General features: G+C 44.7%; 1 protein-coding gene across 14 annotated transcripts in view; it reads left to right on the forward strand.

The window, feature by feature from the left end:
* DEPDC5 (DEP domain containing 5, GATOR1 subcomplex subunit) overlaps window positions 1–16493 on the forward strand; it is a 578923-nt gene that overhangs the window by 386836 nt on the left and 175594 nt on the right. The window lies entirely within an intron of this gene.

A 16493-nucleotide genomic window follows, 5' to 3' on the forward strand; every position in this document is an offset into this window, starting at 1 on the left:
CTGCTTTTAACATTTGTATTATTTTTTTGTTTAATACATTATAGTGGACGCTGACATAGAGAAATATTTAAATTGATTGCTAATGTTTAAACATAAACTTAGAAAGATTTAAGAAAAACATTGCACTGAATTCCCTAACAGCATTCTTATGAGTGAGCCAAAAAGTAGTTTCATTTGTGATATGCACAATGTGAATGGTTGCTAGTGTAGTCTGTTAAGACCAACAATACCATTAAGCCACCATATTTCTATTGTATTAAATGCTTGTTTTAGGTCTGAGCTAATTATGTTATTGCTGTAGAGGATCTGGAAATAATAACATCATATTTGATCTTTAGACAGTGTTTAATTCTTCCACTGTCTGTTGAAATGGCCGGCTCATAAGAACCTTGGCCAATATGTAATATTATATTTACCAACAGAGACAGTTTGGGTAAAACCCTGTAATACATCAGCCACCTTTTCTAACAAGCCATCATTATTCACGGGTTAAGTGCAGAAGAAAAACAGGCTTTAAACATTCATTGCAATGTGCGGTGACGGGTACCTTTGAAAACAGTGGTCACCTTGCATATGGAATAGTAGTGAAAACATGACACAGGAAATTCTACTTACCAACAAAATTCCTAGCTGCAAGTTGCCCCATTGTTATGTGTGATACTGAAGGCAATTCTTGGTTTTTTTTCCATCTACCCTTTACTGCTGGGGTTTTTGAGCCATAGTTACAATCCTGAAAGCAAAATGTCAAGTCTCATAACAATGTGATGTCTGGTAATAGGTCAAGGCTGATCTAAAGTGAGCTTCGGCATCACTGGGAGGGGGCCCTGGTTAGGAAGTTTACCGATAGAGAGTGGACTACCGTCCGATAGGGTGACCAACTGGCATGGGTGAAAATTCAGGACAGTGAGTGTAAAAATTCAGGACAAAGGGTCAAAATTCAGGACAAAAATTCAGGACGGAAGGTCAAAATTCAGGACAAAAATGTGGGACAAAGGGTATGTTTTACAAACACTACAAAGGAGGTTGCGCAATAGTATATAAGTAAATAAATAGACAAGCATAACTACAAGTCAAAGTAAGTTTATATTAGGCTAAAAAGTTAATTTACAGCCAACAGGCATTTAAAAGTTTTTGTGTGTTACAAAAAAATTGACAGCTTTACATCCTTTGTTTTCACATCTTTTATCACCACAAGAAGATTGTCAACTAGTCAACTTTTCCATTCTGTCCTTGACTGCAAAATGGTAGAACACCAATCCACGTTAAAGGAATAAGCAGCAATTTGGCAGAAGACACAGCCTGACATTTGTCCTCTATTCTTGAAAACATAGCATTTGTGACAAGCTGAAAAAAAAATGTAAAAGCATCTATATTGCCCATTCACCTTCTCAACTGAAACTCATACAGCTGAGATGTATGTGTGATAGATTGCCTCATAGAAATGGACTAAGACAAAACAGTGCAAGTCGCTGCATTGCCTTACTTTGCGCAAGGGAGGCGTTCCATGGGCTTTGTGGTAGGTTTTTCCACGCAACACCCATGGGTTTTGACAGTGCCCCAGATTTACTTAATCACGTAAACCTGGAAAAGCACCATCACCTTACGTCTCCAAAAAGAAGGCGTAACAAGGAGAAATATTTTTATTTGCCTTGTTTTTTCATCTTTCCATGAGTCCTGCACACCTAAAAAGAGAAAACACCTCTCTGGATTGCTTTTGTGCCGGAAGGTGCCCCTTCCTGCACAAAAACAATCCTACATGCAATGCAGAAATCCTTGCACCATGGCGGAAGAGTTCCTGTATTGGCATTAAGCAGCCCATTCATATCCTTTCAGCAGGCGCAGGGGGAAAGGACAGGAATGCATTCTTGCCCTTTCACATTTGCGTAGGGCAGTGCAGCAAGAAGACTTGCAGCGCTGCCCTACGCCAATTCCCCATAAATAAGCCCCACAGTGAACAATGAGACAGCATGCTAGACAAAATAAACCTTTGGGCATCAATATAGTCACCCCACCAACCATATGCGGCAACATAAAACTGTTGGCATGGAAGCCATGAAAGAACAACATTAACACAGTGGATATAATGAAGGAGAGCTCATTATCGTGCAGTTCAGGATTTAGGAAAGGTAGATTAATAGCCTCTTTCATGTTTAACCTTGTAAAAAAAATTACTTATGCATCCGTTGCATAATACAACAACTATGTAAGCATGCACTGGTATTGCTAATGTCATGGGCTGCAGACTCTGCAGATGAAGAGATATCCAGTACTAGTGAAACAGTAGAAAAGGCCGGTAAACAATACGCTAGGCCAGTGCCACAATCTACCTGACTTGGCATCATCACTACCAACATAGGCTCTGTAGCATTTATGACTGCCAAGTCCACATTTAGCAAAGGGAGTTCTATTGTTTTATTTGAACATTCATGATGATATTTTATGATTTTTGTAAATTAATTTTAATGTTATTCCTGCATGTTTTTTTCCTAATTGCCTTGAACACGTTGTGCATTGTAAAAAAATGAAATACAAAAATACAAATTGTTTGTGGAAATGCAGTAAATATCTGCAATTATATAACCTCCCAAAAGAAATGGCAGCTCGTAATGAGGTTCTCAGGGTGAGGAAAGGAAACACATGAATGTAAAGTGGCTTCAAAATCCTATGTGTAGGTTTCTTACCCATGAACAGTAATTATGGAGGACAATGAAACATCCACCTGCTACTCCACACAGTGACACCTTCACATTTAAAAAAATTCACTCTTCCTGTGCAATGTGCTAAGTAACCACACGTCCTGAGGGACTCTGCCAATGTCCTAAAATTTTAGGCAGTGCCTTGGCTTTTTAGCCAACATAGCTTTGCGTTCTGTAATGTTAATGTATGCTTTTAATACTATTAGTATTGGCTTGACTATCCCAGCATGCAAAGTTCCAGTTACCAAGTTAGTGACTTTGTGGAACCACTCAACAGGTACAACACACTTTTAGGAAACAAGCATCTACATGTCGGTCAATTTATGCTCGATTCTCTGTAAACATTTTTTTACAAGTATTCCAAACATGCTTTTTCGGTTGAAACCATCTCGCCCCACTTTGTTGTACCTCTAAGAGGCATGGCACCCGGCAACTGAGATGAGGAAAACAACACTTTCTGTGAACCTCCAGATAAATAATTGTTCTAATTTAACAACTCTTCCTCGCCACCTCCTCCGCTCACCACAAAAGGTAGTTCATATTTAATGTCATGCTGCCCATTGGAGGAGTTGGGACTTGGGAGCTAACAATACGCTGTCACGAGGCCCCAGAAAGGTGGGGAGCGCTTAGGAACGAGTAAACCAGGGGAAACGGGGAGGGAACACAACAGATAAATGTCAATAAACTGGAAATAAATGCACATACACGTAAAAGAAAGAATCATGAAAAGCACATTTTTTCAACTTACCGAGCGTTCGATAAGTTGTTTGCATGGGGGTAATAAAGACTGTGGCTGACTTTAGTCCAGTTCTTCAAGGTCTGGAAGTCGGTTGCACAACTCTCCCAAAAATGCAGGTGTCTGGCCCTGTAATGTAAACGCCAAAGGAAAGAACGAAAGTGTGCTCTGCCGAGCCTAAAGCAATCTAAGGCTGTTTTCATTGTCCCTGAAGCATCAACGCCAATAAGAACAGAGAGAGTGAAGAACAAGCCATCATTGGTTGGAAGTTGCAACCCAACGTCATTGGCTGTAATCTAAGATCATCAAAATTACGGACAAATGGCGTCCGTTAAAGATGTTGTCACGGACAACGGACAGGAAGTGAAAATTACGGACTGTCCGTGAAATTTACGGACGGTTGGTCACCCTACCGTCCGAGGTAGCCCGACATACATTCCGCGTAATCAACGGTTCAAACAAATTAAATTGCTCGTGCAACATCAGGCTTACCTTACTCCAGCCCAAATTAACAGGTATTTCCTCCACGCAGATGCGGCTTGCCCCCGCTGTCGGCAGTTAGATGCTGACATCCTCCATATGCTCTGGCACTGTCCGGTCTTAACTGACTACTGGAACAACGTGACAATCACCTTGACTACTTGCACCCCCGAACCATTTCCCCTAACTGGGAAGCCCATGTATTGCACCTTTTTAGTAGAAACCAAAAATATAGAGCTGCCATACAATTTCTAGAACTGGGTCTAATAGTGGCCAAGCGATTGATCACTAGACGCTGGAAAGCCTCTCTATCGCCCCACCCACTTGCCTGGTGCCGATCCCTGCTTAATTGGGCTAAAGCGGAGGGTCCGGCACTGTGTAGGGAGGACCTACTCGGCATCCGTAAATTTCCCATAGCGCCTCAATGGGACACAATGGTTTCCAAGCTTCAGGAGGTGGTCACTAACGTGGGGGACTCGAATGCTTTAGCTGGGGCCTGCACTCAGGATCCATCCCTCACTGATAGAGGCGTAGAGTAGTGCTGCCCTCCAGATTGCTTTAGCTCTCCTGTTTCAGAACTCCATCGCCTCTGGACCCTGGCAGCTCTGGCTCCCCCATCCACACTAGATGCGGCAGCAGGTCTTAAGCGACTCCAGTTTCCATTCCTTGGCTTATGTTGTCCTCATTTTGTTGTACCCCATGTCCCCAGTTGAGTTCAAACTGCACTATCTTTGGCCCGTTTGCATGCCACCCGCTGGTGAGACTCGTCAGCACTGATTCGCCGTGTCTAGGGGTATTGACCCATGACTTTATGTGATTGCCGTGAACTACTCGCCTGTTTCTTCTGTTGCTATTAAGTACTGCACATTATGCTATTGGCCATCACTTTTCTTTTTCTTCCTTTTTGCTTATGAGCACTGCTCTGATTGTATGTTTTAAAAATGTGCAAAAATATTAATAAAAAAGTTTAAACAAAAAAAAAGACTGATCTAAAGTGAGACATTTGCCTAAGGGACGCTTGCCAGCTATGAACATACCACACAGCAGCAGTACCACCTTAATATTGTCAGGTAAAGAGTGCAGAAAAGCACTTGTGAGCATGCTTGAAACATCCATTTTCTGGTACCTTAGACTGCAGGACTACAAATTAATCTGGTGTAGCTTAATTTTTTAAAGGTTTCGTAAAGTACTATGCTATTGTCAGGGTTGGCCACTCCGAAAAAGTCCTCATATTCAGTAAGGAGTAGGTTAATGACGTCCCAACTGTGCACAGGAATTTATTAAAACATTTGACTAAAACAATATAATGCTCTTACAAGAAACACATTTAACACACACTGAAGCAATTATACTTCAGAGGTGATGGAGAGGCCAGGTGTTTGCCACTAATTTCTCCTCTTATGCTCAGTATGGGTCAGGCCAGGCATCCCTTTCACGGCTGATGAGGTGGTTGTAGACAGAGAAGGCCGCTATGTGCTTGTTAGGGGCCGCCTGAATGGTCATTAGATGCGTATAGGCATTATATATGCACCTACCATCCTCGTTCCTTCGCAGCCTATCTGATAAACTGTCCCGATGGAGTGGGGTACCATGTCTAACAGGGGGGATTTCAAAAGCGTCCTGAACACTGAACTTGATCAGTCATGCCCTCCATTGCCTCGTATGTCCGCTACATCCAACGCCCATGCTCTACGGGGCTGGCTTCAACTCTGGCAGCTCTTCAACATCTGGTGCTCATGAAACGCAAATACTAGAGTATTTTCCTTCCTTTCCTCGCCACACAAAACCTGAGCATCCAGATAGATAGGTTGATCGGCCACCAGACTACTCCCCTCCATTACACATGGCGATTATATTAGGCCGCACTCACTCTGACCTTAATCCCCAGTACCTGCAGGAACAGGGCCTCTCCATCATCCCCACCCGCAGACTGCAAATAGCGGCGTTAGAAGATCCTCCCTTCCGTGCTTCCATCTGCACCGTAATTGAGGACCTTATCCAGTGGGATGCAATAAAGACGGACATCAGGGGCCAGTGTTTAGGGATCTACTGGAACATACGCAGGCAGTTTGACAAAGATATCTCCGACATAGAACATACCCTCATAGATTATGAAACCCAAACAGTGCACAACCTGTCGAATTTACATCACCTGGCGGAGGCACATATTGAACACACCTACCTATTGGAGAGGCCGTTCTGTCTTCACTATGCCGTTCGGCTCGTACCCATGCTGCAGATGACAGATCTGGACGGCTGCTGGCATGGCTGATACACCAAGACCAACCGAGACATCCCATCACAACGCTATGCTCGGCTGCTTATACTCTACTCTACACACACCATGTCATACATAACAAACTGACATGCCACTACCCCTCGCTTTACCAGTTGGTCTCCACCATTCACCCGAATGACATTGGTTCTTTCCTCTCCACTGTGCCCTTGCCTTGTATGTTGGACCAGCAGACGGTACTCAATGAACATATCACACTCTTCAAAATACAAGAGGCAATAAGCGCCTCACCCCAGGCTCCTGAGTTCTATATGGCCTATGCCCCACTCCTTGCCCCTCATTTATAAACTCTGTACGAGGAGGGCTTCTTGGCCTCTTACCTCCCCGCATCCCTTCGTGAAGTTCTACACATCTCCTTGCCCAAGCCCAACAGAGACCCATCTGCTTTGGGCTCGTACAGACCCTGGCTCTGCTTAACACAGACTATAAGGTACTCGCCAAAATCCTAGCAGACCGACTGGTGTCTCCGGTCCGGGCACTCCTCCACCTGGGCCAGCATGGGTTTGATTCAGCCCGTAACACATCCCTGAACTTAAGGCGGTTCTTTCTGTCCGAAGTGCTACAACAGTACACCATTGGGAAATGATTTTTCCCATTGGTCAAATTGCTATATATCCAGTCAAAACAGGCTCTCTTATCTCGGAACCCATTGACATACACAGAGGCATCCGCCAAGGCTTCCCACTTCCCCTCTTCTCTTCTCGCTGGCAATAGATCCCCTAGCAGTCGTTATTCATGAGCAGGAGGTGGGCTGAGGCATTCCTCTGGGCGATGGTACTACTCGATCTCACTTTATGCCGATGACCTGCTTCTTTATCTCAGAAAAGTGCACTTGATACCTGATACACTTGCTCTGACACTCAATCGCTTTGCTAATCTCTCCGTCTTGTAAGTAGACTGTGCCAAATCTTGCCTGTTCCCATTCACACCTACACAGCCTAACCCAGACTTTACTTTCAATGTGGTCCCCAAAACTTGGCAGCCCTCCACATTCTGGTACCTAGGGGTCAGGGTATATCTATTACCCATAGATCTAATTGATGGCAATCTCATATATGCTGTCACCACCCTAAGGTCCTGAATGGCATTTTGGCAAATGCTACCATTAACAGTGGCAGGGCGCATAGCCCCCTGAAGATGATTGTCCTCCCTCGCCTCCTTTATTATTTTGCTAAGCTTCCCTTATACATCCCAACCCTGTTCTTTTGTTCCTTTGAGAAGCTTATGTGAGAATTAATTTGGAGCAATTCCCGCTGCAGAGTAGCGCTCTCAAAACTTTAGTTGCTAACAGACCAAGGCAGTAAAGGGGGTGGTGATGAACAGAGTGCCTGAATTAAGCAGACCACTCTTACCCAGTCCAAAGATCAGGGCTTGATCCATCACCGTTTTTTAGCTCACTGCACCATCCCAGCTCAGAACTTGGCTATATGCAAATTAGTCTGTTCCTGTCCCAGTGCATGATGGGAACAGGGCAAACCAAACTACCAAGCCAATTCTTATACTGGGAAGGAAACAAGCTTCCGGGGACCGGTTTCTGCCATTTCAGGCGTCGTCGGCCCGGCTTGCTTGAATCCTGATGGTGCAATGAGCAAGGGACTCACATCTGAGTATACCCTTCCACGCTTATGGTGGACAAAATGATTCAGAAAAGGGGGTGGTGATGAACAGAGTGCCTGAATTAAGCAGACCACTCTTACCCAGTCCAAAGATCAGGGCTTGATCCATCACCGTTTTTTAGCTCACTGCACCATCCCAGCTCAGAACTTGGCTATATGCAAATTAGTCTGTTCCTGTCCCAGTGCATGATGGGAACAGGGCAAACCAAACTACCAAGCCAATTCTTATACTGGGAAGGAAACAAGCTTCCGGGGACCGGTTTCTGCCATTTCAGGCGTCGTCGGCCCGGCTTGCTTGAATCCTGATGGTGCAATGAGCAAGGGACTCACATCTGAGTATACCCTTCCACGCTTATGGTGGACAAAATGATTCAGAAAAGGGGGTGGTGATGAACAGAGTGCCTGAATTAAGCAGACCACTCTTACCCAGTCCAAAGATCAGGGCTTGATCCATCACCGTTTTTTAGCTCACTGCACCATCCCAGCTCAGAACTTGGCTATATGCAAATTAGTCTGTTCCTGTCCCAGTGCATGATGGGAACAGGGCAAACCAAACTACCAAGCCAATTCTTATACTGGGAAGGAAACAAGCTTCCGGGGACCGGTTTCTGCCATTTCAGGCGTCGTCGGCCCGGCTTGCTTGAATCCTGATGGTGCAATGAGCAAGGGACTCACATCTGAGTATACCCTTCCACGCTTATGGTGGACAAAATGATTCAGAAAAGGGGGTGGTGATGAACAGAGTGCCTGAATTAAGCAGACCACTCTTACCCAGTCCAAAGATCAGGGCTTGATCCATCACCGTTTTTTAGCTCACTGCACCATCCCAGCTCAGAACTTGGCTATATGCAAATTAGTCTGTTCCTGTCCCAGTGCATGATGGGAACAGGGCAAACCAAACTACCAAGCCAATTCTTATACTGGGAAGGAAACAAGCTTCCGGGGACCGGTTTCTGCCATTTCAGGCGTCGTCGGCCCGGCTTGCTTGAATCCTGATGGTGCAATGAGCAAGGGACTCACATCTGAGTATACCCTTCCACGCTTATGGTGGACAAAATGATTCAGAAAAGGGGGTGGTGATGAACGGTGATGGATCAAGCCCTGATCTTTGGACTGGGTAAGAGTGGTCTGCTTAATTCAGACACTCTGTTCATCACCACCCCCCTTTTCTGAATCATTTTGTCCACCATAAGCGTGGAAGGGTATACTCAGACATGAGTCCCTTGCTCACTGCTCCATCAGGATTCAAGCAAGCCGGGCCGACGACGCCTGGAATGGCAGAAACCGGTCCCCGGAAGCTTGTCTCCTTTCTGGTGAAGAATTGGCTTGGTAGTTTGGTCTGCCCTGTTCCCATGATGCACTGGGCCAGGGACAGACTAATTTGCATATAGCCAGGTTCTGAGCTGGGATGGGGCAGTGAGCTAAATAACGGTGATGGATCAAGCCCTGATCTTTGGACTGGGTAAGAGTGGTCTGCTTAATTCAGACACTCTGTTCATCACCACCCCCCTTTTCTGAATCATTTTGTCCACCATAAGCGTGGAAGGGTATACTCAGACATGAGTCCCTTGCTCACTGCTCCATCAGGATTCAAGCAAGCCGGGCCGACGACGCCTGGAATGGCAGAAACCGGTCCCCGGAAGCTTGTCTCCTTTCTGGTGAAGAATTGGCTTGGTAGTTTGGTCTGCCCTGTTCCCATGATGCACTGGGCCAGGGACAGACTAATTTGCATATAGCCAGGTTCTGAGCTGGGATGGGGCAGTGAGCTAAATAACGGTGATGGATCAAGCCCTGATCTTTGGACTGGGTAAGAGTGGTCTGCTTAATTCAGACACTCTGTTCATCACCACCCCCCTTTTCTGAATCAACAGACCAAGGCAGGCTCGCAGTGCCAAATCTCAAACAGTACTACCTTGCTTCTCAACTCCAATGCGTGGCTAAATGGTTCGGGAGTCTGTAGCTAGCCAACACCACAGCGACGCTATCCTCTATTCTCCTATTGTTCCACCTATGTGCTAGGGCTGCGCAGCCTGACTCTCTGCTTCTGGAGGTGGCATGCCTCTGCTATCGCTGATGCCTTTACCTTACACAGTCACTGACTCCCTATGCATGGGCAGTAGTCCTGCTTGGTACACCTAGAGGACACAACATCACATCATCAGCAGAACTCACCGCCTGGCTTGCAGCTGATATCCATACCCTGGGGGACCTTGACTATGGTGGTTTCCTCATCCCATACGAGTCTCTGATAGAGGACGTGGCTTGCCTCTAGGCCATTTTCTCTTCTATAACTGTCTGATTGCAACATTAGGGCGCAAGTGTGGCGACATGACACATGAACATCCGACACATCCCACCATACAGTGTCTCATGGAATGGGACTGGACAAACATCTCATCCATTGGTTTGCGAGCTCACTACGAATCCATACTGCGCAGCAGCTCACACCCTTGCGCCGCTACTGGGAGGAAGACTTGGCTCACCCTGCAGACAAAGAAGGGGCTGACTTACTGGAAAGCCCAGTTCATATTCCGCACAACACTTGTTTTGGATGTATCAAATTTTATATCATACACAGGGCTCATACTCACCCTGCCAAAATAAACCGATATTTGCACCGCACCAAGGCAGCCCCGACGATGCTGTCTTCTGGTTGAAGCAGACCTGCGTCACTTGTTGTGGGCTTGCCCATCCCTTCACCACTATTGGCAAGATGTCTCGCCTCACTTGTCCACTTGCACAGGGGATCTGCCCTGCGCACATGGAAGACATGCCTTTTGGTCCTCTTCCTCAGGGACAAAAAAAATGAGTCACCTCCTGTTTCCTTGATCTGGGACTTCTGACAGCCAAGCATATTATCACTAGGCGCTGGAAGTCGCCTGAACCCTCCAGCGCTTGCAGCCTCGATGCAATCCCTTATTGTTTGGGCCCAGGCGGAAAGCGCTGCGTTGTATTGAGAGGACAGCTTAGGGCTGCGCTAATTTCCCATCACTGCCAATTGGGACGCTAGCCTTACCTACCTCCAGACCTCCACGGACCCTGCAGTTGACGCTCCAGATGGCCTACGAGAAGGAAGTAGGGACCGATGGATGCTCAGGACCCTACTTTACTAAAGCTGCAATCATTGGGCATCTATCTTTCTCTGCTCACACTGATCCAGGTTTCAAGCCTAAACATGTTGACCAACATGATCATGTGTTCTCATAACTAACCATGATGGGAATCCAGGCAAGAGTTGGGGCTTCTTTTTGTTAATTGTTGTATTACCTGTAATCAGAATCGTTTGTCCACTTCTCCATACTACATGGTTTTGGCCCCACGGGTGGGGTAGTAAGTACATACTGCTATGTTCTACTCATGTGATTGTGAATGCACCGACTGAAACCTGTACGTTAATAAACAGTTAAACTTTTCACAATACTGCCTTGCTCTGTACTGTGGCAATTGTAAAGCGTAAGACGCACAACTTCTTAGCTGCCTCACTATTTGTATCCCTGCAGTAGACATTGTTGTTTGTGCGAATTGTTCTCGTATAGCCAAAAAAAATGGATTCGAACAAAAAAGCTCAAAAGATTTGAATATATCACTCTTAATTGTTAATCTACTAATAGCCCTATAAACCGGATAGAATTCTGACAGAGTGAGTGTGAGAGATGATGAGATGTGAGAGACTGTAAGGATATGTGAGTGAGAGTGCAATTCACAAACTTTCTATGCTTAAAACAATCTGATGTAAGTCCATTAGAGAAGCTGCCAATAGGAAAAACAACACACACTGCCTTCCTTCTACTATAAATGAATATGTACTTTATAACAATTACTGCAAAACACGACATGTTTTGTAAAGTTTGGAAAAACACAGTTTTTGTCTATTTTCGGAGTTAGCAAGCTAAATAAATGCTGATAAGCACTGATTTCACAGGGTTTGGAAAATACTGAGACAATATCAGTGAAATTCAAAAACAATAAACACTGAAATCAGGACAGCCTACCAATGGCGCTCGACCTACGCTACCTCAGTCAACGTTGTCACCTCGATCTACTGATGCTCCTCTATCACTCATAAGGGGTCAGAGCAGTACTTAATTTGAGCGACAACAGCACTTATTTGTCAACACTGGCACTTATGCCTTTCAGTTTGTCCAATTTGAAAATTAGCTCAACAACAGTAGTTTATTAATTCAACATACTTTAACAGTGACTAATACCTGCCATCCAAGCGTTCTTGTAGCTTTGGGGCCCTGGAATAGTCTAAGCTGTCACATTTGTAGGAAGCAGTGTGATGGTTAGTAGTAGTGTTGGTATTGTATTGGCAGCGCTGATCGAGGCAGTGGGTGGTGTAAGCTGCAGTGGCCTCCTAATGAGGGCACCGGCACCGGGTTAGAGGGATTCAAGAGGTAGATCCAGACCTCCCAAAGGATGTCCCAGCAGTTCTCATCATAGGAGACATCCTAGTTCAAGGTCCTCAAGTCATCTTCATTTCATCGCATTCCAGAGCAGAACGTTCCACATCTGCTCGTGGTCAATATCTATAAGGTGGTCTAGCACTTCTCATCGCTTAAGATCTCCTCACCGCACACTCTTTATACTCCTAATCAATATCCATGGGGCAGTTTTCCCAACTCTGTCCGATTCCCTTCTAGCAAAAGTTTCTCCTATCGATAACATTATGGCATTCAACATCAGTCATCTTTGACACCCTGCCGCGCCAAGTTCTACACGTACTTTCATTGTCTAGGGTGAAACCCTAAGTGGGTGAAACACGCAAAGGGTTTGTTCTTAACTCCAGTCTCAGCAAAGTGTGTTCCTCTGCTCTTGCATAAGAAATACAAACCCTCCTGAACAAAACTCAGTCTTTCTGCATGTAGACTCACCTCCTGATTCTGAGATCCTATTTGCTGCAAGGAAGTATCACCCCTGTTCTCCAGCTTCAGTAGAACTGCCTGAAAAGAATAGTAAGAAAATAAACACATTCTGTAGGAAGTTCTGCGGCACATCAGGAACTGCCATAAACACAGCGAATGCTGTGCCCTACTCGGGCATTATGATACATCTTTTTGAGAGCTACTTCATCCACTTTGGAAGCAACTACCTCATGAAGGCAGGCAGGATTTTTATAGAGGTATTTCTAAAGGGGATGGGATGATGGCAACATGAAGCACCTATAAACAGTAATGCGCTGCCCCCAGTGCAGTATGGAACGTGCGGTGATGCCAGGGAAGTGCATCAGTAAAATAAGGCTGTTTGAATCAGATGCTCTGTCTTTCTCTGTACAGGAGGCACCCCCCGAACTTTAAAAAAAGGAAAGAGATTCTCATGCAGGCAGGTACAGTGAGTGACTGCACCCGCCTGCTGGGGGATGTCTGTGGGGGCTATTGCAGGGTTGTATTTAGTGGGCGCACTGACGGTGCAGGGGCAACGTTTTTCCCTAATTAGTATGAGGCCACATCCCCATGCTAGTGGGAGAACTTCCTCTGAAGATAGCTCTGGTTCTGTATGTGCACTGGTTTTATCTGATTTACAGAAGAGGACCTCCCCCCCCCCACCCCAAGCACCTTGAGACCCTCTGGGTGAGTAGCGCGCTATACAAATGTCTGATTGATTGATTGATTGATTGATTGATTGATTGACAGAAAAGGGTGCACAATCTTCTTCTGTAATACTGTACTTTCCTGGGGTTGCAGAAAACAGGCGCACACACTAGTTGCGCCCCAGGGCACTCTTTGTAATACAGCTACTTTAGCTACCCATTATTATTTCCATTAGCTAGCCCTTTATCACTTTTTATTTCTCCACCTTACTGTCTTCAAATCTGAGGCACAGCAGATGATTTTAAACCTGGTTTTTCTTGAACCATTATGTTTAGGGCCCATGAGTACGACGAAATGGAGAGTATGAAGGCAGAGTTGTAAACATTCAAGGCGATGGTCCAGAAAGAGTCCTGAGGATGTGTCTTAGGGTGCCATATTTATGCTCGGGACCAGCTATTGGGTGTGGGTGACTCCTGGGCATTTCTTAACTAATGAGGTAAAAGTTCCTGGGGGTAAGCCTACAACTTTGAGCATTCCTGTTTGCTCTACCTCAAACAGACCAACAGTGCCACTCTCTCTCAGAATCCAGGATGGGGAAAACCTTCTCCTCTTGTGCAGAGCTTGTGCACCCACGCAGAGGCATGGCCGTGATAATCAGCAGTCCCCTTCTATGCAGCCACTCAAAACCAGTTAAGATGGTAGCTTTCCTCCCACTGGGTTTGAAGCCAACCTAGCTAGTGGGACAAAAGGCTGCTCCTCTCAGGCTACATTTACATTTACTTTACAAAGTGGAGCCCTTTTCAAGTTACAGAAGTTCCTGTGTCCAACCTAGCTAGTCTTCCTGCAAGGAGAAGAAAAACAGCTCCCTACACCTTGGCCATAGTCCCTTCTCTTGGAGCAGTTTTCAAACCTAACTGAGGCCAAGAATCAACTGAGGAGTTGCTGGAGAACTAATGCAAATTAGCCTTCAGCAGCTTTAGACAGGGTAAAGTTAACTTTCTGTAAGTTAAACGTCATATATATTTAATAAATATCAGATTTACCAATTAGATTGTATTTTTATTAAGTATCCAGATACGTCTTTAAATGGACTCTGCAGCTGCTACCAGACACAATATTGAGTTTTAACGGGGTTAGCCCTGAAAACTCATGGACCTGGGTCAATTAGTAAGTACAAGGAGAATGGTCCGAGTTTACGCAATTCTATTCACAAATATTCTGTATTACTCCATATAGTCGTTCACCACATATATGTGTCAATAATTATTGCTAAACAAAAATAAACAATAAAGTTTGCAATATTCAAGGTCTAATTGCATTTATTTTTGCAATCATGTAAGTTTGTAAATTCTTCATCACAGAAATAATTTGTCGGTCTTCAAGGTTTATAAATGTAATTTTCAAATCATTACATCAATAGTGATCTCGGTGAGGAAGGGAAGGGGTGTGATTAGGTTTGTGAGGGACTGGGTAATGGTGGTGTGACATTAATAGCATCACATTAAAATCAATAAGCCTTTACAATCAAGCTAGTACAAATGTTCTTAGATCACATCGCACATAGGTTTAGATAAATCCATTTCGTTGGTTCCTATGCTGTGCTAGGTTGGTGTAGTCTACGTTTAGACCCCCATTTTTGTTAAAAGGTTATTCTTGCCTCATGTTGGGGTCTTCATCGGGACAAAGAAGAGAATCTAAAATATAAAGTCTAGCATTAAATGCTTGTGTTGGACTATATTTAGTGTATGGACTGTGAGTAGGGAATACCTACATTAATGCAACGGTCGGCGTCTGAACCGTCACTACATGGGCCTGCGTGGCCTCCTCAGAATTCTACAGAAAAAAAAGGAAAGGAGGGAAAGTCTCAATGGAAGGCAATGGCACATCGGCCATGTAACAGTAAATGGTAGACGAAAAAGGGAGACTTACTTGGGCAATGCTCCTGTGGTTGAGCATATAATTCCTTGTTACGATTTATAGTCAGTGAATCATAGTTTCAGTGCGCACCTGGCACCATTCTGAAGAATCAAAAGATAAGTATAATGAGGGCTGGTGTGGTACCAAAGAGGTACAATATGTTACAATACTGGCTGTTACAGTCGTAGGGGTGATGATAAAATCATGGCCGGTGGGTTCGTGCTAAATAAATCCAGCTCCATTAAAGGTTACAGTCCGCTAGATGCAAACGGACTCACATGGTCTTGTGGTGTTACAAAAAGTTACTGTGCATATAGTCATGACCGCTGTGATAGGGCCCACTATTAGAAACTCATTACATTAACAACAGCATGAGTCAGGCGATATTACTAATCAAGGGGAAAAGTCTGCGCAGCCAGGAGGCTTGTATAATTGCCGGTTTGGAAATGAAAGTTTAAAAAGATTTAGAGCGGGTGGCCGGTTTGGAAATGAAAGTTTAAAAAGATTTAGAGCGGGTGGCCGGGCTCGCGAACAGTAACATACCTGATCGGCGTTTTCTCTGCCGTCAGTACGAGTCACTCCCTGGATGAATCTGAAGAGACTCGTGGTGCTGCCGCTGGATGCTAGTTACAGAGGCTCGGAACGTCGGGACCAATCACCAGCCTGGATCCCGTTCCACCGTGTTAAAGGATGACGCACGGACAAGGGGGTGTCTGAAAAGATGCCTCTTTAGGTTGAGGGATGTTATTGCTAGTATCACGATCTTATTGGAGAGAAAAGTGCTCCGTCATACATTGAAACAGTGTAAATCATCAATATCGACATCTAGCTAAAGCATTATGTAGCAGTTCCAAAGTTGTAACAGTGTGATATGCAAAAGTTCCTTGGCTGAATATGGGCAGAGATCCCTTGCATGATTATATTCATAGCATTGTACATTCCAAATGGTATAATAATACATTTGCATAACATGGATGACAGACCTTGTGATTGGCAGATGGTCTTTACATATTCTAGAGAATGCCTTAGTTATATCTTATACTTTCATTATATCTTATACTTTCATAATGAAACCACGTTTAAGAGAAACATTGAAGGTTAGATTCATGAAAATTCAATCGGGCCAATGCGATATCACGCTGTAGAAAATCTTATTTGGAATGTTAATAGGGTTACTGTACATACAAACAATCAACTGTGCGATCACATAAGTGGGTATTG

Source organism: Lissotriton helveticus, chromosome 11 (genome assembly GCF_964261635.1).
Source record: "Lissotriton helveticus chromosome 11, aLisHel1.1, whole genome shotgun sequence".
In the NCBI taxonomy this organism is placed as follows: domain Eukaryota; kingdom Metazoa; phylum Chordata; class Amphibia; order Caudata; family Salamandridae; genus Lissotriton; species Lissotriton helveticus.